Source organism: Hyla sarda, chromosome 5 (genome assembly GCF_029499605.1).
Source record: "Hyla sarda isolate aHylSar1 chromosome 5, aHylSar1.hap1, whole genome shotgun sequence".
NCBI classification, from domain to species: Eukaryota; Metazoa; Chordata; class Amphibia; order Anura; family Hylidae; genus Hyla; species Hyla sarda.
Genome location: NC_079193.1, coordinates 362,400,584 through 362,422,610, shown reverse-complemented (window position 1 = coordinate 362,422,610; position 22,027 = coordinate 362,400,584). Strand labels below are relative to the sequence as shown.

At 45.1% G+C, this 22,027-nt stretch overlaps 1 long non-coding RNA gene across 1 annotated transcript in view; it reads left to right on the top strand.

Annotated features, from left to right (window-relative positions):
- Positions 1-22,027, top strand: part of LOC130274434 (uncharacterized) — a 126,784-nt gene that overhangs the window by 76,152 nt on the left and 28,605 nt on the right. The window contains exon 2 of the long non-coding RNA XR_008844378.1: positions 20,501-20,641. This is a non-coding gene — a long non-coding RNA (uncharacterized LOC130274434). The remainder of the gene's footprint in view (positions 1-20,500; positions 20,642-22,027) is intronic.

Genomic DNA, 22,027 nt, shown 5'->3' with positions numbered 1-22,027 from the left:
TTTCTTCACCCTGTGTAGAACTTGACTCTCGACAGTATGAAGAAGATGAAGAACTTGGTTCTTTGCTGTACATAGAAGATGATGAACTTGACTCTTGAAGCTCCTCCTCCTTGGGTAAGCTGGTGGAGGCTTTAGGAGCAGACCTTGTCGGCCTCAAGTTGAAGGGATCGGACTCCCAATCCGTTGACGGGAAATATTTGAAGGGAAGTTGTGTTGGGGCTGTTGGTCTGGTGACCGCTGCAGCCCATTCTCCACGAAGGCTTTGGACGGGGGTGTACTCCACAATTTCACCCACCTCCAAGGTGTTGAACTTCTTGTGGAGATATGGCCTTTGCACTGCTCGCCGGTTTATGAGGATGGTCTGCCCAGTGTGGCAGTCAAGGAGTGTCCCATAACCTCTGACCTTGTCGAACTTGGCCACAGTTGCTCTTCTCCTTTCTAATGGCTCCTCCCTTTCTCGGTGGTGATCCAATTTACGGATGTACAATGCCTCCATTTCTTTGGTATTTTCTTGATACCGCACTATTTCTTCGTAAGGCAAATGTACGTGCTTTGGAGCATAGAGTTCTTTGTGTCGGGCCTTTAACTTTTCCATCAATTCAGCCAGCTCGGCTTCTTGATGGGCGCTTTCCCTTTCTGCAGTTGGGATTGGTGGGAGTGTCTTCCCAGGTAATGGTTGCAGTACTCTATGCATGTACTCGATCAGCTCCGGCTCATCTCCGAACACCCATTGCGGCAATTTTGTTGAGCACGGTCGTGCACTTGGCAAACTTGATCGAGGAATGACCTCAAGGCTGGAGGAGGGAGAATACGCCGCCTCTGGCGGGGTACTCACAGCAGACTCCTCCGACGGGATCTCGGCCCACGAGCCCCAGGTCCTGTGGTGAGGGAACAATGTCACCGGTGACGCACCTCCAGGTGTCCCTGCACTGTTGGCTGGAGGTGTCTCTGGCCAATCGTCGTCATCATCAGGCAGTGGGGGAAGATTGCAGGCCCCCTCTTCATCTAATGACAACCGCTGCAGACGGTCAGCAAGCTCTTGAAAAAGTTGGGCTGCGACTGCCACAACTTTCCGTTTTCCCAGCGCCATTTTGCCAACTTGACCACGTGGAATGCTGCTCTCCGCCATGTCTGTACTCTCCGGCTCTCTCTGCCGACTGGAGAGGTTGCTCTGTGTGGCGTCTTTTATAGTGGGCTTCTCTAAAATGGCGCTGGGCAGGAAGGACACTATCGGTGCAGCCCCGACTTCCGGTCCCTCCAGAAACGACTCCTGCATCTCGGAGTTCCCTTTCGACTGGTATACAGCAACTTGGCGTCCATGCCCAAGGGTGGGGCGTGGCGCAGCGCAGGCTTTCTTCCCGCGCTTTTCCGGCAGCAGTTTGGCTCCGCCTGTGCCGACCGGACCAGAGGATCGCAGCATGAACTCATTGCGCAGTTTACACATTTCAACTGTAGACAAATCTTCGCCTCCCCCCTTTTCTTCTGGCCCCCTTGTATGGTGCACCACAAGCACCGTTCCTGTACACAGCAACACATGAATAAAGTTTGCTTCCTGGGGGGGAGTACACTTTCACCAGTGGCAATTGTAGGCACACACCCGAATCCTGTTCGTGCAACGCCAAAAAGGCTTTGTGGTAGCCCTTGGGGGGTGTATGGTAGTGGTGGTATGGTATCGGTATATGAGGGGTTAATGTTAACCCGTTAGTTCGTGACGCCAGGCTGAGGGCTGGTATGCTGAATCAATGTTCCGGCCTATCTCCGCCCTTCCCAGTAACGATAGGTGCATAAAATTACTGAAGGTCCACAAAGAGATAGAACTTGAACTTGAACAACTTTCACTGAAGTGCTTGCAATATCCACGGCACAGTAACAGTCTCATACAAACAGTCGTTAGGTTGCTTAGTGACTGACAGTTGTTACGGACCTTGAGCTAGACATAAAGTCTCTGAATTTAGGAAGAGATTTGCAGATCCGGATTTAGGGGAGTTATTAGGTCCGGTGATGCTGCAGAGTGTTTGGTAAATGATACACTCTATAATTATAATTGTTCAGACGTTGCCGCAAGGCTCAGGCCTAACTCACTGCGATTACTGCTGTACAGGTCTTGCTTGCTTGACAGCCCACGAGGTAAGAGAGAGAAACATGGGCAGGGGGCGTGGTGAATCTGATTGGTACGAACGTCTGCCATTCACCATTACATGGTATGATGGGATTGCTTACGTCACAGGGCCTCCAAAGGTCCTTAAGCTAAATACCATAGAGTTCACCTAGTCACATGACCCGCAGGTTCTGCAATGCTAATGGAAACAAGTAATTAACCATTTATTTACACATGTTATTCAATTTACATTAACCTATGCATAAATTAGAGAGTTATACACTAGAATAGAGGCGACTAGGGGTAGACTGGCTAACAGGGATCCCTTAGTCCTAGGGACTCTGGCTATGGGGACCCATAAATAAATAAGTACCGTATGGAATGCGGCACTGGGACACTACATATATATATATATATATATATGTATATATATATATATATATATATATATATATATATATATATATATACATACCGCTGTTGCTGGAAAGTGTTGTGCCTTTTTTTCTCCAGTCACTTCAGCCTTTTGCAGGGAAACTGCATGGTTGGCCAATATTTGTAACTCCGAAGCAAGGGTCCAGTTGATCGTACATCAAATACAAAGAACACGTACGTGCACTCACCGCTCAGCGGAGGTTGAAGCGTCACGTGCGAAACTGCCGGCGTTGCCTCCGAGCGCTACCCACTCATGCCAATGCTGAGATCCAGCGCCCCGTGAATCAGACCCCAAGACGCTGGTACGTGTTCTTTGTATTTGATTTATTGATACTTCATCTACTGTTATATGCACCCTGCAGGAGGATATTGCCTAGGTCGCCGGGACTAAGCCATATATCCTGTACAGGTGAAGTTGCCTTTTAGTGCACCCTCCCCTTTTCTATCTTATTATCTACTCCAGTTGATCGTACGCCTAGTAGACCATCAGACGCCTTTTCTTTGCACCGGAAACTCGTCTGATGGTCTCCTAGCTGAGCAGAGTCCATAGAAGAAAAAGCTGCATTGCATTTTATTGTTACATATACCTCCCCGTGACATTTGCCATATCCTAAAAAGGTGCTATTAGTGTCTCTCCTGCGACAACCCCTTAGGGCCCATTCACGCTACAGAATTTTTGAGCGGAAATTCCTGTGCAGCAGTCTCCTATTGTTTCACTTGGATTCTACAGCCCTGTTCACACTACAAAATTTCTGTGACTGAATTTCGGATAGCGGGTTTCCCTGAAAGAATGAACATGTTCATGCTTTCAGCAGATTTTCAAAAAAAAAGGGATCAAAAAGTCACAATAAAACAAAAAATAGTACTGTTAAAAACTACAGATCGGGGTACAAAGAATGAGCCCTCATACAGGCCCCCATATAAGGAGTAATAAAAAAGTTAGAGGGGTCAGAATAGGACAAAATCCCCCCCCCCCCCCCCGTACATGTGTATCCTGTGATGTCACGCATATATATAATTAATTATGCAAATTAGCACGGCCTGTATTTTTTTTTGCAAAAAGGGTGCCAAGTGACAAACTCAACTCTGTTATATCTTTATCTCTTTCAGATGCACTATAGCATTCTATCACTTCATCCCTACTGATAATATTCCACAAGTGTTCCCGGCCATAATGAACAGGCCGAGCCCTGAGCCCCGAGCCCCCTGAGCCCCCCCCAGCCACCGTCCTGGTAGGAGCCCCGTGCTGCCTGACACACAGAATGGTTTGATTGATATTGGGCATTACATAATGCTTAGAGGTAAATGAAGTCAGCGGGACGCGCTCAGCATGAGAAGGAGCCATCAAAGGCGTCTTCTACAACATCACAATCAAAGGACTCATTTTTGTACCTGACACATCAATTGACTTTTTTTGGCAATTCTCAATCGCCCGGATAAGACTCGCAATTACGACAATTACCGAGGAGGCGGCGTTGGCGATGGTTACAATATATTTCCTGCAACTTTTTTTTTTCTTTATATAAGAGGAAAATTGTGGAACTTGTTCCTGAATTTCAAGGTTAAGATAATGGGTATTTTTGAAATTGTAGTAAAAAGAAGACAGGGACTGCACTCACCATCCAAACGATGTTTATTGACAGGTGTCAGGCATTACGAGTTGGTACAGTGGTGGATGCGGGAGACGTAACCGGGGCAGACGGTTTTATGCCGGTATGGCGCTTCTTCAAGCCGGTATACTATTTTTGAAATTGTGTTGTTATTATTTATTCTCTTTACATGTCTGAAAGCTAAGATTTTTATTTTTTATTTTTACTGGTTTCACCAGAGAGCAGTGCATTGTGGGAGCTCTGATGTCACTTAAACAGAACTCTGTTGGGTCACATGTCTGACTACAAGATGGAGCTAAAATGTAGTCAGCCCCCAAGGGTATAGTAGCAATAAAGCAAAGGTATACATGGCTGCCATTCTCCTAGAAACAGTGCCGCACTTGCTCATGAGGCTGCGTCTGGTATTGCAGTTAAAGTGAAGTGAATGGGTCCGAGCTGTAGTAATACACATAGGTTTGGATGTTTTTGCAGTCAACAGCTCCTGGCAAAATTCACTTGGCATTACTGGGCCACATTGAAAGTTGGTACATAAAAGGAGATTGCTTGGAAATTGTAAGTGGACAAGTGTATTAGTAGTGATTACGTGACTGTTACTACTGCGGGCCCATAGGGATCAGTATACGAGAGGTCACTGTAAGTAGTGGGGTACCACAGAGGTCAGTACTGCAGGGATTAGTATTGGAGTACCACATGGGTATGTTCAGTAAAGGTCACTGTTATTAGTGGGGTACCACAGGGGTCAGTACTGGAGGGATCACTGCTAGTATTGGAGTACCACATGGGCCCATTTAGTAAAGGTCACTGTTATTATAGGAGGTCCACAAAAGAAAGCATATATAGTGGCACCGATACCTGAATAGCTCCAGCTCCACGAGATGGATAGTATCACACCCGAACGCGCACCAGAATAAGTCAGCTGACGGCGGTGCTAGGACGATAGGAAACCCAGTCAATGTAATATAAAGTAAGAAGAAAAACAGGCGTCCTGCACTCACCGTCAAAATTCTGATCAAACAGCTCCCATCTCGGGCTGGACTGTCGGGCACATCAGGCAAAGATAGTGTGGGGCGCTCAGAGGCGACTGCCAGAGGTTTCATGCACACAGGTGCGCTTCTGTAACTAGGGGGGTACCACAGAGCTCAGTATTAGAGGGGTCACTGAAACTATTGGGGTAACACATGGGTCAGTATAGAAGGGATCACCACTAGTAGTGGGTTACCACATGGGTCAAAAAAAGGGAAACTATTACTACTGTGGTACATTGGTCAGTATTGGTGGGGCCCCTGTTACTACTGTGGTACCACAGAGGTCAGTAATGGTCACTGTAACGTCACTGTAACTTGTGGGAAACCACAGGGGTCAGAATTCATAGGATCATTGTTACTAGTGTGGTACCACAGAGGTCAGTATTGATAGGGTCACTGTTACTAGTGGGGTCATAACATAGAGGTCAGTATTGGTGAGGTCACTGTTACTAGTGGGGTCATACAATAGAGGTCAGTATTGGTGAGGTCACTGTTACTAGTGGGGTCATACCATAGAGTACAGTATTGGTGAGGTCACTGTTACTAGTGGGGTCATAACATAGAGGTCAGTATTGGTGAGGTCACTGTTACTAGTGGGGTCCTAACATAGAGGACAGTATTGGTGAGGTCACTGTTACTAGTGGGGTCATAACATAGAGGACAGTATTGGTAGGGTCACTGTTACTAGTGGGGTCATTCATACCATAGAGGTCAGTATTGGTGGGGTCACTGTTACTAGTGGGGTCATACCATAGAGGTCAGTATTGGTGGGGTCACTGTTACTAGTAGGGTCATACCATAGAGGTCAGTATTGGTGGGGTCACTGTTACTAGTGGGGTCATACAATAGAGGTCAGTATTGGTGGGGTCACTGTTACTAGTGGGGTCATACCATAGAGGTCAGTATTGGTGGGGTCACTGTTACTAGTGGGGTCATACCATAGAGGTCAGTATTGGTGGGGCCACTGTTACTAGTGGGGTCATACAATAGAGGTCAGTATTGGTGGGGTCACTGTTACTAGTGGAGTCATACCATAGAGGTCAGTATTGGTGGGGCCACTGTTACTAGTGGGGTCATACCATAGAGGTCAGTATTGGTGGGGTCACTGTTACTAGTGGGGTCATACAATAGAGGTCAGTATTGGTGGGGTCACTGTTACTAGTGGGGTCATACCATAGAGGTCAGTATTGGTGGGGTCACTGTTACTAGTGGGGTCATACAATAGAGGTCAGTATTGGTGGGGTCACTGTTACTAGTGGGGTCATACAATAGAGGTCAGTATTGGTGAGGTCACTGTTACTAGTGGGGTCATACAATAGAGATCAGTATTGGTGAGGTCACTGTTACTAGTGGGGTCATACCATAGAGGTCAGTATTGGTGGGGTCACTGTTACTAGTGGGGTCATACCATAGAGGTCAGTATTGGTGAGGTCACTGTTACTTGTGGGGTCATACCATAGAGGTCAGTATTGGTGGGTTCACTGTTACTAGTGGGGTCATACAATAGAGGTCAGTATTGGTGGGGCCACTGTTACTAGTGGGGTCATACCATAGAGGTCAGTATTGGTGGGTTCACTGTTACTAGTGGGGTCATACAATAGAGGTCAGTATTGGTGGGGTCACTGTTACTTGTGGGATACCACAGGGTTCAGAACTGGTGGGGTTTCTGTTACTAGTGGTACCACAGAGGTCACTGTTACTAATGGAGAGTATTGGGTCCTATTCTCGTTAATAAATTATGAATGACCCTGTAGACCCTGTCTTTTCTTCCTGAATTTAAATTATGTTACAATGTTATAGTTCAGGGAAGACGTAGCCAGCCATAAAAATATATGACCGACCAAGAAACCCACCCACGTAGGGAGTGCTCCATAATGTAAGCTGCTACATATAGTGAAGCACTTTATCCAGCACTTTATTAGTATAGGATTGTGCCCAGTATTACATTTTATTTGAAGTGAATGAGGCTGAGCTGCAGTACCACGCACATCCTGTGGACAAGTTTGGCGCTGTTTTCCTGGAAGAATGTCACCATGACCAGAATAGTCCATCCTGTCAGAGAAGGAACAAACGTTCTTTGTAAAAATCCGGTTTCTGTTCCTTTAAATATTTATGTCTCGTCCTCTCGGGTTCCCGGTGGGGTTCTGATTCCATTTTTGACCCAGAAAAGAAAATATCTACAGATTTCAAAATCTCGCGAGGTGTCAGCAGGTAGTGCGAGGAATAAATCAGAGTATTCATTAACAAACACCAGCGACGTGCCAATCACGCTCTGTAATTTTCTCGGTCACAATTGGCTTTTATGAAGAGGCCGGAGTCTTAGCATACCTGGTGCCAATGAGATGGAACAGAATGAGTACACAGGGATTACCGCCCCATGGATCACCGTCCCTGCTCTCCCGGCATTGTGGCTTTGAAGTATTCAGTGTACCATTGGAACATTCCTTCCTGCAAGAAAACCCATTAATTATTGGGATGGATAATAAATAGCCGCTGCGCCACGGCCGCCAACCCACAGAGGAAAACATATTTTTTAGTCATAAAAACCAAAATAAATGTAATATGTGGATTTTCTAAACTATAAGAAATATACAAAACTGTGCAGATCAGGGACATGGTGTACCCTAATAAATCCTGATGGCACATGTCAGGCAACCTCTCGCTTTGGCTGTATTAGAGTATCTTAAATCCGGAGGAAGGCGTAGTGTGGCTGATTTATGGAAAATGGCAGCAGATGGCAATGATTATCTTCCCCCCACACCATCTACTGAATATTATGCTGTGGTCGTGCCAATAGGCAAACCCATTAGTACCTAGACCTGAATTGATACATCTGTGGGCAGTGACTCTTATCCTCCCTTATTGCTTCCTCTCATTTCCAACTGCATGATTTCTCCTGTGCTGCACACTCTCTATGGAACGTGCTGCCCTTGACTATTAGACTTGGTGTAAGCTCTTCTGGGCAGGATCCTCTCTCCTGTAGAGTGTAATCTCTTATGTACAGGGTCCTATCTCCTGTAGAGTGTAATCTCTTATGTGCAGGGTCATCTCTCCTGTATAGTGTAATCTCTTATGTACAGGGTCCTCTCTCCTGTAGAGTGTAAGCTCTTATGTACAGGGTCCTCTCTCCTGTAGAGTGTAAGCTCTTCTGGGCAGGATCCTCTCTCCTGTAGAGTGTAATCTCTTATGTACAGGGTCCTCTCTCCTGTAGAGTGTAATCTCTTATGTGCAGGGTCATCTCTCCTGTATAGTGTAATCTCTTATGTACAGGGTCCTCTCTCCTGTAGAGTGTAAGCTCTTATGTACAGGGTCCTCTATCCTGTAGAGTGTAAGCTCTTATGGGCAGGATCCTCTCTCCTGTAGAGTGTAATCTCTTATGGGCAGGGTCCTCTCTCCTGTATAGTGTAAGCTCTTATGTACAGGGTCCTCTCTCCTGTAGAGTGTAAGCTCTTATGGGCAGGATCCTCTCTCCTGTAGAGTGTAAGCTCTTATGTACAGGGTCCTCTCTCCTGTAGAGTGTAAGCTCTTATGTACAGGGTCCTCTCTCCTGTAGAGTGTAATCTCTTATGTACAGGGTCCTCTCTCCTGTAGAGTGTAAGCTCTTATGGGCAGGGTCCTCTCTCCTGTAGAGTGTAAGCTCTTATGTACAGGGTCCTCTCTCCTGTAGAGTGTAATCTCTTATGTACAGGGTCCTCTCTCCTGTAGAGTGTAATCTCTTATGTACAGGGTCCTCTCTCCTGTAGAGTGTAAGCTCTTATGAGCAGGGTCCACTCTCCTGTAGAGTGTAAGCTTTTATGGGCAGGGTTCTCTCTCCTGTAGAGTGTAAGCTCTTATGTACAGGGTCCTCTCTCCTGTAGAGTGTAAGCTCTTAGGGGCAGGGTCCTCTCCTGTAGAGTGTAAACTCTTATGTACATGATTCTTTCTCCTGTATAGTGTAAGCTCTTATGGGCAGGGTCCTCTCTCCTGTATAGTGTAAGCTCTTATGGGCAGGGTCCTCTCCTGTAGAGTGTAAGCTCTTATGTACAGGGTCCTCTCTCCTGTAGAGTGTAAGCTCTTATGTACAGGGTCCTCTCTTCTGTAGAGTGTAAGCTCTTATGGACAGGGTCCTCTCTCCTGTAGAGTGTAAGCTCTTATGGACAGGGTCCTCTCTCCTGTAGAGTGTAAACTCTTATGGACAGGGTCCTCTCTCCTGTAGAGTGTAAGCTCTTATGGACAGGGTCCTCTCTCCTGTACAGTGTAAGCTCTTATGGACAGCCTCCTCTCTCCTGTAGAGTATACACTCTTATGGGCAGGGTCCTCTCTCCTGTAGAGTGTAATCTCTTATGGGCATGGTCCTCTCTCCTGTAGAGTGTAAGCTCTTATGTACAGGGTCCTCTCTCCTGTAGAGTGTAAGCTCTTATGTACAGGGTCCTCTCTCCTGTAGAGTGTACACTCTTGTAGGCAGGGTCCTCTCTCCTGTAGAGTGTAATCTCTTATGGGCATGGTCCTCTCTCCTGTAGAGTGTAAGCTCTTATGTACAGGGTCCTCTCTCCTGTAGAGTGTAAGCTCTTATGGTCAGGGTCCTCTCTCCTGTAGAGTGTAATCTCTTATGGGCATGGTCCTCTCTCCTGTAGAGTGTAATCTCTTATGGGCATGGTCCTCTCTCCTGTAGAGTGTAAGCTCTTATGTACAGGGTCCTCTCTCCTGTAGAGTGTAAGCTCTTATGGTCAGGGTCCTCTCTCCTGTAGAGTGTAATCTCTTATGGGCATGGTCCTCTCTCCTGTAGAGTGTAATCTCTTATGTACAGGGTTCTCTCTCCTGTATAGTGTAATCTCTTATGTACAGTGTCCTCTCTCCTGTAGAGTGTAAGCTCTTATGTACAGGGTCCTCTCTCCTGTAGAGTGTAAGCTCTTATGTACAGGGTCCTCTCTCCTGTAGAGTGTAAGCTCTTATGGTCAGGGTCCTCTCTCCTGTAGAGTGTAATCTCTCATGGGCATGGTCCTCTCTCCTGTAGAGTGTAATCTCTTATGGGCATGGTCCTCTCTCCTGTAGAGTGTAAGCTCTTATGTACAGGGTCCTCTCTCCTGTAGAGTGTAAGCTCTTATGGTCAGGGTCCTCTCTCCTGTAGAGTGTAATCTCTTATGGGCATGGTCCTCTCTCCTGTAGAGTGTAAGCTCTTATGGACAGGGTCCTCTCTCCTGTAGAGTGTACACTCTTATGGGCAGGGTCATCTCTCCTGTAGAGTGTAAGCTCTTATGTACAGGGTGCTCTCTCCTGTAGAGTGTAATCTCTTATGTACAGGGTCCTCTCTCCTGTATAGTGTAAGCTCTTATGTACAGGGTCCTCTCTCCTGTAGAGTGTAAGCTCTTATGTACAGGAGCTCTCTCCTGTAGAGTGTAAGGTCTTATGTACAGGGTCCTCTCTCCTGTAAAGTGTAAGCTCTTATGTACAGGCTCCTCTCTCCTGTAGAGTGTAAGCTCTTATGTACAGGCTCCTCTCTCCTGTAGAGTGTAAGCTCCGAGTGGGGCATCCGAGTGCTAGGGCCCCCTACAATCTCCCGAACAGGGCCCTGCAGTCTGCTGGAAGGGGGTGCTGAACCCTGCACGGAGCTTCCTGCGGGGGACATTGGAATGGCCACTTCCGGCAGACTGACAGGGCCCCATTATGTGCCCCTCACTTATAATGCCCCCCTGTCATGTGCCCCTCACTTATAATGCCCCCCTGTCATGTGCCCCTCACTTATAATGCCCCCCTGTTATGTTCCCCTCACTTTTAATGCCCCTGAGGGAGCAGGATTGGGGGGCATTATATGTGAGGGGAACATTGCAGGGGCATTATAAGTGAGGGGCACAGCACAGGGGGCATTATATGGTAGGAGAACAGGACAGAGGGCATTATTATTATGAGGGGGAACAGGACAGGTCATAGTTATATGTGCAGGCACAGGATGGGCATTACTACTATATATGAGGGGCACAGAGTATAAGGAATTTCTGGGGTAGTACGGTTTTCATTAGCCACAATACATCACGGTATTGTATTCAGAGGGATATTTAGAGCGTACAGTGTGTGGTAGTATTATATTCAGGGGGTACAGTGTGTGGCAGTATTATATTCTGAGGGTACAGTGTGTGGGCAGTATTATATTCAGGGGTACAGTGTGTGGTAGTATTATATTCAGGGGTACAGTGTGTGGCAGTATTATATTCTGAGGGTACAGTGTGTGGCATTATTATATTCTGAGGTTACAGTGTGTGGCAGTATTATATTCATTGGGTACAGTGTGTGGCAGTATTATTCAGTGGGTACAGTGTGTGGCAGTATTATATTCATTGGGTGCAGTGTGTGGGCAGTATTATATTCAGTGGGTACAGTGTGTGGCAGTATTATATTCAGTTGGTACAGTGTGTGGCAGTATTATATTCAGTTGGTACAGTGTGTGGCAGTATTATATTCAGAGGGTACAGTGTGTGGCAGTATTATATTCAGTTGGTACAGTGTGTGGCAGTATTATATTCAGAGGGTACAGTGTGTGGCAGTATTATATTCAGTTGGTACAGTGTGTGGCAGTATTATATTCAGATGGTACAGTATGTGTCAGTATTATATTCAGTGGGTACAGTGTGTGGCAGTATTATATTCAGAGGGTACAGTGTGTGGCAGTATTATATTCAGTGGGTACAGTGTGTGGCAGTATTATATTCAGTTGGTACAGTGTGTGGCAGTATTATATTCAGTTGGTACAGTGTGTGGCAGTATTATATTCAGAGGGTACAGTGTGTGGCAGTATTGTATTCAAAGGGTAAAGTGAGTTGTAGTATATTCGGAGGGTACAGTGTGTCAGAATTATATTCAAAGGATATTGTGTTTGGCAGTATTATAATAATACTTTTTCATATAGAGGATCAGAATCCGCTGACATAATGAGGAGCCGTCTGGGCATCAAGTTCTTCAGTGAGAATATTTAGCTGGACCTGGCGGTATGTACCATCTGAATTAGATAAGGAAAGGCTATAGAGAAGACGTCACCTGTAGTCACTGATATCATTGTGTATTGTCCTGACTGTCCCATCAGAGCTGTAGTCACTTGTAAGTTTTGCAGTAATGATGGGTGAAAAAACAACTCCCAGCATAACCTCACCACTACTTAGGTCATACTGGGAGCTGTAGTTTTAAATGGTAAAAACTTCTTTAGCGCTTTCCCATTCTGTGGCAATTGGTGTATTTGATTATTATACTGGATACATTTAATAATATTGTAAGTTCTTTAAGCAACATCTTATTTTCTGTCCACCAAAACGAAATTATCTAATAGTGCCCCTCCCGAGACTCCACTCTGGATCCGCCCCTGTCTCCTGTAGAGTGTAAGCTCTTATGGGTAGGGTCCTCTCTCCTGCAGTGTAAGCTCTCAAGGACAAATTTTTAATCCATAGTGCAAGAATTTTAGATTTTTACCACCAAAAATACAGGGTAAACCAATAATAAATCTCCCCCCCAGTGACTTGTTGTGACTTCTTTGTGTCAATATAAAAATACGTCAGTCCATTCCGAACCAGTCCAGACCCATATTTAGTAGTCTAAGGACAAGCGCTAGTCTGTGATTCGGTTTTCCGATCTCCCTTTTACCTTGAATGTTATCCGCATTACATTTTTCCTTGGAATCGCTCCCTTTTAATTGGAATTGAGGTGGAATTAGATTTCGGGTATCGCTGACACTGGCCTACTGTAACAGAAGACAGCTCCACAGGGTGGAAATGGGGTCAGTAAGTCATTGGAACGGAGTCAAGAAGTATCTGTTAATGTGGTCAGATAAGGACAGGACACGAGGGCTCGGAGGGGGACGGGAAATGTGCGACGGGGGCGAGAGGTCTGGGCAGGCGCGTCACGTGACCTGACATAATTCAATAGAGCTGCACTTATAGAAAGTAATGTAATATACAGAGGGCATGGATAAGTGGTGTAAAATAAGGACTCTTAGAGACAATGGTTTCTTTAAGGACAGACGTGAATCTGTTAATCTGATATTTATATGGCTGTACGGGCATTCTGGGAGTTGTAGTTTTGTAACAGGTTGAGGCACGCTTTTTGGAAAACACTGCCTTAGGGGACATGTGGCGTACATGCCACCACCAGCAGTAAATGACTGACATCACTGACCATGTAGGAGGTTTCTAACAGTGGCAACATCTGTGACCTTGCCATCGGCACCCCCCACAATCTGAGCATGGGGGTCCGATCATTTGATTATTCATGCTGCCAGCCAGAGCCCTCCTCTTGCAGCCCACGCAGGTCCCACACTCATCAAAATCTACCACATAACAATGTAATAAAAAGTAATCATAAAGTCCCATCAAAACAAGAAAGGCACAGACCAACACTATAGATCGCGCCGCATAAAACCCTGTATACGGAAAAATAATCAAGAAACTGTAAAAAAAAAAAAAATCGATTCAATGACATTAAAGTCTAAAAAAAAATTGGGTTGGCTACAGGTCCTCTTTAACAGTGGTTTTATACAGGCCGCAATGTAAGATTTGTAACTGCCCCAATCCCCATCTCTCATCTGCCATTGACAATACTGGTGTCTTCCAATGGGACAAATCGCTTTTTCAGTCCTTGGAGACAGGATAACTTTCTTTTCACTCCCTATAGCTACTTCCTTTACAGATATAGATAAGACACTTTATCTTGAAATTCTGGTTCAACTCATGGAACATCTCTATGGGATTTGTATGTAGTTCTTCATGTTTATCATGGGTTTCTCCGTGTTCCACACCCCAAAAACAGTAAGATTAAATGGGTTCTCCACTTTGGATAACCCTTACCTATTCAAAAGCTAACTTACAAATATACAGACCACAAAGTGTTCCCCTGAAATGACCTCTAGTGATCATCTGTAATCTGTGGGAAAACCAAGTCAACTTTCCTACAGTGCCGGAATAGTACGTGTATTGAGGTATACAGGCCACACGCATGCCGGATAGTACCACCTCTCGGAGAATTAGTGCAACCGAAACAAAATTGTCACTAGGGCTGAGGCACAGTAATAAAACATTACTTTTAATACAACTGATAAAAATCACCAAATCACACAGAAAAAGTAAATCCCAAAATAGGAAGAAAAAAAAGAAAAAGACTAAAGTAATATACTAGCCTATCAGCCTATTATGTCATATATATCTTGCATAGGACTATTACATATTAGCACAGAGCTCTTAAAAATAGACAATTGTATGCACATAATATTCCCCATCCCAACATGTTTCTGTACATGTGATGTATTAAGTAATGGCACATGAACTTCCTCAGGGGACACACAAAGGGAGATGTGCAGAAATATATTTCTAGAGCAATAATTAATTAGCAGTATGTGGTTGTGGCCTACAATACATCTGTAAAACTTTAATACTGTAATACTGCAAATAACCACACCAGGAATAAATAGCCAACCAATCCTGGAAAAGTAGCGTCACCACCATCCCTGGTAATGTCTCATATAATACTCGGGCTCCATTAGACCATCACAGACTATCCAGGGGGTACACAGGGGAAATTTCAACCAATAATGAATATAAAAAAGTTAAACGCAGCATAGATACGCTGGCCAGAGAGTGTGAGCTCTGTACGCACAGTGCCCCCACTGGTGAAATAAAGAATTGCACTGTGTCCATTCACATCAATGGATTGTCTGCAGTACATAACAGGTCCTCCAGAGTATAGGATGCTATCTACAAGGCAATGTTCACACGTCCGATTTTATGCAGAGCAAAGCTTTCTAATCGGAATTGTGGAATTCCACCGGAATTACAGCAGAATTTTGTCGGCAGTGAGGCAGAACTAGAAGTAAATAAGGTCCATTTGGCGCAACACATCTGACACTCTATTAGGGTGCATTCACACTACATTTTGGGCATAGGCTGCTGGACATTACGGGGAAATTTAAAAACCGTCCACTGCCGTATGCCCGCCAGACCCGCACTGCATCCTATTTATTTAGGTGAGTCAGATAGGGACACTGGTCGGCTCATTTTTGCACCATATCAGTTTTATTGCCGGACTGGAAATGGCGGCAGACCACAGTTTTCAGCCCAACAACAAAACCAAATATGGTGCAAAATTGAGCCAACCGTAGTCATCTATCTCGACTCCGGCTGCCTCATTTAAATGAATGGGCAGGTCCGGCGTGGATATGGCAGTGGATGGTTTTTAAATTCCCCATCGGATCCAGCAGCCGTATGCCCAAAATGTAGTGTGAATGCACCCTTATTTTCTGCTCGTATGATGGAAGAGAAAATTAAATCGGTGACTCAAGTGTGACCTTAGACTCAGAACTGAATAGTTCCATACTTTTGGCTTTCCATAAAATAGATGGTACCAGGTCTGCTGGAGTTTGAAAAATTGAAGCATGACCTCATCTAGGGACATGGACCTGTGAACACGACTACTGTACATTGTACATTGTGTATGACACCGTTATATAAATAACAGCTAATACAATGAATAAATAGAATAAAGCAGTATCAGCTCCTAGTAAATTGTAGATTGGAAGGAAACCAACTTGGCAAGTGGGGAGGTACAAAAACGTAAGAAATCCAGATATCAGGCGGATTCCACCTTGACAAAACAAGACCTGAGAGATCTTGGACCCGGTGCATTCGCGAACACAATACTATCGAAAGAACAAAGCATAGGAAACACAATTCTTTGTCATGCTTTGCTTGTTTATGACACGGCCTGCCCTGGGCACAACCATCAACCATTGGAGAGGTAAGGATTACACGAGGTTCATGTTTAACCAGCAAGAAAGGCAATGGTGAGATTTATCAGCTCAAAGGTCTCTACAAGGACTGATGAGGAGACAGGAGTTTAATACCGCCTGCTGGCGCTGATAAACAAACACTGCCAGACTTCAAAAGAAACAAGCGAATGTGGGAAGGTGTAGGCCAAACAATGAGCGGGGTCAAGCGTGTGTGGACCTCTCTACGTGTGACATTGAGATTGTTAACCTTTTTAGGTGAGACCAAGTGAGGCGCCCAGCTCATGACCACTGACAAGAGTTAACCATTGACTTGTCAATTTTGATAGAATTCTATAGAGAGTAATTTTTTTAAGGAGTTCTGCGGTGTATGACAATTTATCCAAAGGATATGGGATAGGTGTCTGATCGCGGAGAGTCTGATTGCTGGGACCCCAGCGCAAAGTGGCGACAGACACACAGTCTAATGCATCTCTATGGGAGAGTAGGAGATCCAGCCATTCTGTATCTCTGGCTCTCCCATAAAGATACATGGATGGGGCGTGTTGACCATCACTTCGTGTGGGTGTTGACCGTCTCCTTGCTCTGAGTGGAGATCACTCTGTGCACGAGGAGACCTGGGTGGCATCCTGGGCAGGATATGTGGGAGTCCCAGCAGTCTTACAGCACCCCTCTTCCCCCATCGATTAGACACTTATCCCCCTATCCTTTAGGAATAAATTGTCGTACACCACAGTACTTCTTTTAATGATGCTATTGCTCTGCATCAAGGGGACTTCTATTTATTTATGGAGTCCTAAAATGGTCCCCAATTGACAGGCTAAAAACAAACAAACAGAGAACAGTCGCCCATGTGATATCCCTCAGATAATATAAAAGAGTAATTGGTAAAATAAATCATTCACCAAATGAGGTTGTGCATCGGCAGGCAAACAGATACATGAAAGCCAAACGCGTGTTGTTGCTTCTCCCAACATTGGCACAATCCAATTTGGGTAATGAAAAATGTATTAAAAATCTATGACACGCTTCTGGACCATTTTGGCCCTTCCTCACCTGAGGAAGGGGCCAGAAAGGCCTGGAAATGCATTGTAGATTTTTTATACATTTTTCATTACTCATATTGGATTGTGGCATCAACCATTATTCCCAGAAGGTTTTGGTGTTTGGTGAGGTTGCTATTTTATAGCATCAGACTGGAATACTAGATCTCTGATGATCATTCGAGTCACCAAATGGTTTTGATATACTGGAAGATAAGGGCTTAGTGCCTTATTCCCTTTCTACCCCCTTTCTGTCACTCTTGAGCCAATTCCTTACCCCGTTGCAGTTCCTCTGGAGAAGTGTCCTATGCAGGTTATCACCAACCCATATAGAGAAGTTGGGGTCAGCAAGGACTGGGTTGCCCCAAAGAAGCCACATGATTTCACCATTCTCACCACCAACCATTATTGCCACACATTTCATCCCAAAAACAGTCAAGAATTTACTTGAGTTAAGTAACTTTTTTGTTGTCATGACTAATAACCTGATCTTTTTGGATGATATCTGACCAGGTGTGAGGAATGTATAGAACCAAAAGCACCGCTATGGGGACGATGACGGTAGAGTGCTGTGTGTGGGCTTCATTAGTTACTTCTCTATGGGGGAATAAAATTCAATTGACTTGTTTTCGACATCTATTGAACAACACAGCCCAGCAGAAAGACTTGTATTGAGGTGAACATTATCTCCATGAAACTTCAATAGACCAAAGACATTGTTGTATAAAAAAGCAACATTCCACACGAAACCTATTCATACTCCAAGACCTCATGTTCCTTGTGGTCGTACAATGGCTGTCACAGTGCGGTATGCGATTGTCAGGGGCTCATTCAAGTTTAGAGTGAGGGGCATTCAGGTCTAACCAGTCATGCAGTGGTATTAGATGGATAATGGTTATTTCCAGCCTTGTGATCCCACACAACCGCATCAGCTTGAATGGAACTTCTTTTTTATGAATACATAAGGGGAACGGGGACCTTTGTTATAAATTCATTGCTCAATGTATTCACAGAAACAACAATTATATAAACCCAATACTTTAAATATGGGGCAATCTGATGTTGGGAGGGCAGACCCATCCTTTTTGACTCTCAAAACCATAAGAGAAGATTGTCAACAGTGAAGACCCTTTTGCTGTTACCTCATGTGTCATGACAGGAGTTAAAGGGGTTCTCCACGTTAAACAATCCCTATTTGTTAGAAGGATCCCTAGACAATAATCTGATCAAAAAGTGTCCCCCTAATGGGATCCCCAGCGATCAGCTATAATCTGTGGGGAAACCTGGTGATAAGTGCTTGATTTCCCCCACAGCGCCATCACAGGAGAATTTAAGAATTACACATAGCCTATGCACATCAATGGGTTGTCCCTGTAATACAAGCCAGGACAGGTCCTCCAGAGAGGGAAATGCTCTTTGTTACCACTCTTCATTATGGCCAAGAGATGAGTATCCTGAACTGCATTCCCTCATGTCAGCACTGTGATTTATTTTTATGGGATTTTATGTAATTATTTATGGGAAAAAAAAATTAATAGGGTCCCCCCTTTTTTCCATAACCAGCAAGATGCAAACCAAACAGCAGCAGCTTGGCATTACAAAATAAGATAAAGATCTATTGATATATTTCAATTAATACTTTTCTTTACTCACACAATGTTTGTCCTGAGAAACATGTGGTGTGCGGGGGTGCAATGTAGGGCAGATGTTGTAACCCTGGGGGCAGATGTTATTAACCCCTTCTTGACGTGATGCCAGGGTGTGGTTTAGCCTTAACCACCCGAAGGTAATACCGCTGGTCCTGGGCTAGGCACGGAGGCAATGAAGACACCAACGCCAAGTTACAGACAACGGTAGCTTTACTGAGGGTAGACAGGTGATACAGTCTATGCAGTACAACCAATATCCCAAGGAGGTGACCAGTGACACAGGGGGACATCGCAGGCTTGCTGGGACTTGCAGTATGTAGAGACACTTTAGTGCAGGCCACGGTGACTATATAGAAGACTTGACTTGACTGACTTGGCAATTGACATGAAGATGACTTTGAGCTTACTTGAGCTGACTTTGTGACTGCAGACTTTAGGCTTGAGGCCTCCAATGCTCTGGACACAGACTGCAATGGACCTCAGCAGGAATAGCAATGAGCTAAGGGGAGATTGCGGCATCTCCCCTGGTTTTATAGGGGGGGGGGGGGGCTGTGCAAGGAGCCTATAGGTCACTTGGGGGGGGGGGGAGCATGACCTGGTCACTAGTGCCTCCATGGTTACAATCACATGGTGACAGCTATTAAAGAAACAGTACATTTTATTATACAACTTATGTACATAGGGGATAACACATAAAGGGGGGCCTGGAGTCATGGAGAGGCTCTGCCCGGCAGGGCAGGAGAAATATGGAAACATACCATCCCGTACTGGGCCACCACACACAAAACCCAGAAGAACATATATTATGGGAAATCTAGGCACTTAAGCAACACTAAGAGGCCAACAAAGGGATACTTGTGTTTTAGAGAGGCCCTTGTTCAGCATTCTCCTCTCTAACATAGACGCTATTCTCCCTCTCAGATATGTGGAATCCCTGAGAACTTTTATCCTCACAGTATGGACAGTAACAAGAGCAGGAATAGTGACTCGATTGTAGACATATTATGGTGTAGGTCAAGGCCGGAGCCACCTATAGGCGAGGTAAGGGTCGCCCTAGAGCACACAACGGCTGAGGGTACCAACCGGTGGTCAGGGACCGGTGTTCTGCAACATTAGCAGAACCCTGGACAATAAGTGAGGAGCCGGATGCAGAGCACGGCACTCTCCACTGTCCGGACTGACACCTGACTAGCTACCAGCATGAACATCCCTCAGCTAGCATTGAGAAATGAATATGCATTTATAGAAACCTACTGGGAACCCACTGGGGATCTTCATGAATGTCCAATCCTAAAATCTACTACAAGTCACATAACCTATAACAGTTCATAGAGCATTATACTGGAATATATAGAGTTTTCAGGAGATGTTATAATTCTAATTGCTAATTTTAAAGGGGTACTCCGCCCCTAGACATCTTATAAGCTATCCAAAGGATAGGAATAAGGTGTCTGATCATGGGGATCCTGCAATCTCTATGCAGCACCCAGCATTCCTTTAGAACATGGTGTGCCGGCGGCGGGGATCGTGATGTCGTGACCACACCCCCTTGTGATGTCACACCATACCCCCTCAATGCAAGTCTATGGGAGGGGGCGTGGCAACGCCACGCCCCCTCCCATAGACTTGCATTGAGGGGGCATAATGTGATGTCACGAGGGGCGTGATCATGATGACACGACCCCCGCTGCCCGCTCCAAGAGTTCTGAACAAAATGAGGGAGTACCCCTTTAAATCAGTTTTTTTATTGACATTTTACCATCTCATTTACTTTGCACTTCGGTTGTTCTTCCTATGCTCGTGGCTTTTTGTTGTTGTTTTTTCATGGATAATATGTTATTGACCCTGAACGATATTAATAAGATTCATTTATACGCTCCTTGCTCTGATTTTGTTCCTGCTCAGAGGATGAATAGACCCGGATTTCAGGGTCGTGCGTTGTGCAGTCATGTTACATTGAAATGAAAATCTTCTACATTCTAAAGCCGAGCAATGAACCCGCACGCCAGGTTACCGGCAGAACTTTCGGAGCGCTCCTGATTCCTGGTACGGTAATTATTGCTTATGGAAACTTTTTGGAATAACTTTGAACTGGTTTCCACTTTATTTACATCACATCAAAGCTCATGTGAAAAGAGATAATGTTAACCTGTAATTATATGATTGCAAAATCTCCGTAATGTGCAGTTATTCTCTGCCACCAAAGCCATCCGCTCACCAGCGGGCATCGCGCTGAACACAATGAAAGCGGAACTTATTAAAAAGATGCTTTGTTCTTGTACCGTTTGTGTAGGATTTTTTCCAACAATCTGAATTGCCCATGTGGCAGGCAAAGGAGGAGACCGAATACTGGACCCAACATGGTCTTTGGAGCAGTCACGCATAACAAAGCCTGTGTTAGTGTGGTGAACCACCGGGTGAATGGCGGGACCACGGGTGTAGTTGTAGTTGTAGGGTGTGAGTTTTGGGATCTGATAGTATTAACCCCCGGGGCTGGATGGTTTAAACCCCTAGTGTTCGTGATGCCAATGTGGTTTTCGGGTTCTGGAACACCACACGCCCGGATTCTCCACTATCCCAATTACTAGAAGTGAAATGAGAGTCCATATGGTCAACCGGAGGCTTTACTGAGTAGAAGACAGGTGGAATTATCTTCACAGCTAAGGTCAGATTTCCCAGAGAGGGGGCCAGGACCCAGAGACCCTTGCAGCTTGCTGGACCAATATAATTGTAGTTAACTTGACTTGAAATTAGACTTGACTTGACTATATGCAGGACTTGACTAGTTTCAGTGACAGCAGACATAGACTTGAGACTTACTGGAGAGACTGAAGCTTTTGGGGTCTTCCAGATGCTGATCACTTGCACTGAGATCTCTGGTGATTGCTGTACTAAGCAAATACTTGTTCTCAAAGAGACTGAACGGTAATGGCCGCCCCTTTATATAGTGGGGGGCTGGACTAAAGCACATTGGTCAAGCTGCGGGTCATAGGTTAAGCTGGGGCTCTCTGGGAGAACATGTGACAACAAATCATGTGACTGCATAACATAACATGTGACAACTTACCGGTCCTCTATACTAACTATACATAGGGATCCTGTCTAGGCATTAAAGTGATACACACACCTTATAAAACCAACAGGGGGAGACCTTGCAGGGGAGCCCCCAGGTCACTGAGGGACTCAACCTGACAGGGCTTCAGGGTAGTACAGGACCATGTCCTGTACTGGGACATCATGTTAGTGAAAGTGGCGCACCAATGAGATTCACATTCCCTAGGCTAAAGGGTCCAGTAGTATAGGCTTAGGAACCTAGGGAGACATGTATCAATGTTAGTGTAGGTAAATGTTTTTTGTAGATCATTTTGGTTGGTCTAAATTTGGTGCAATTTTACCATACGTATGCAAGCCACATGATAAATTTTGTGCAAA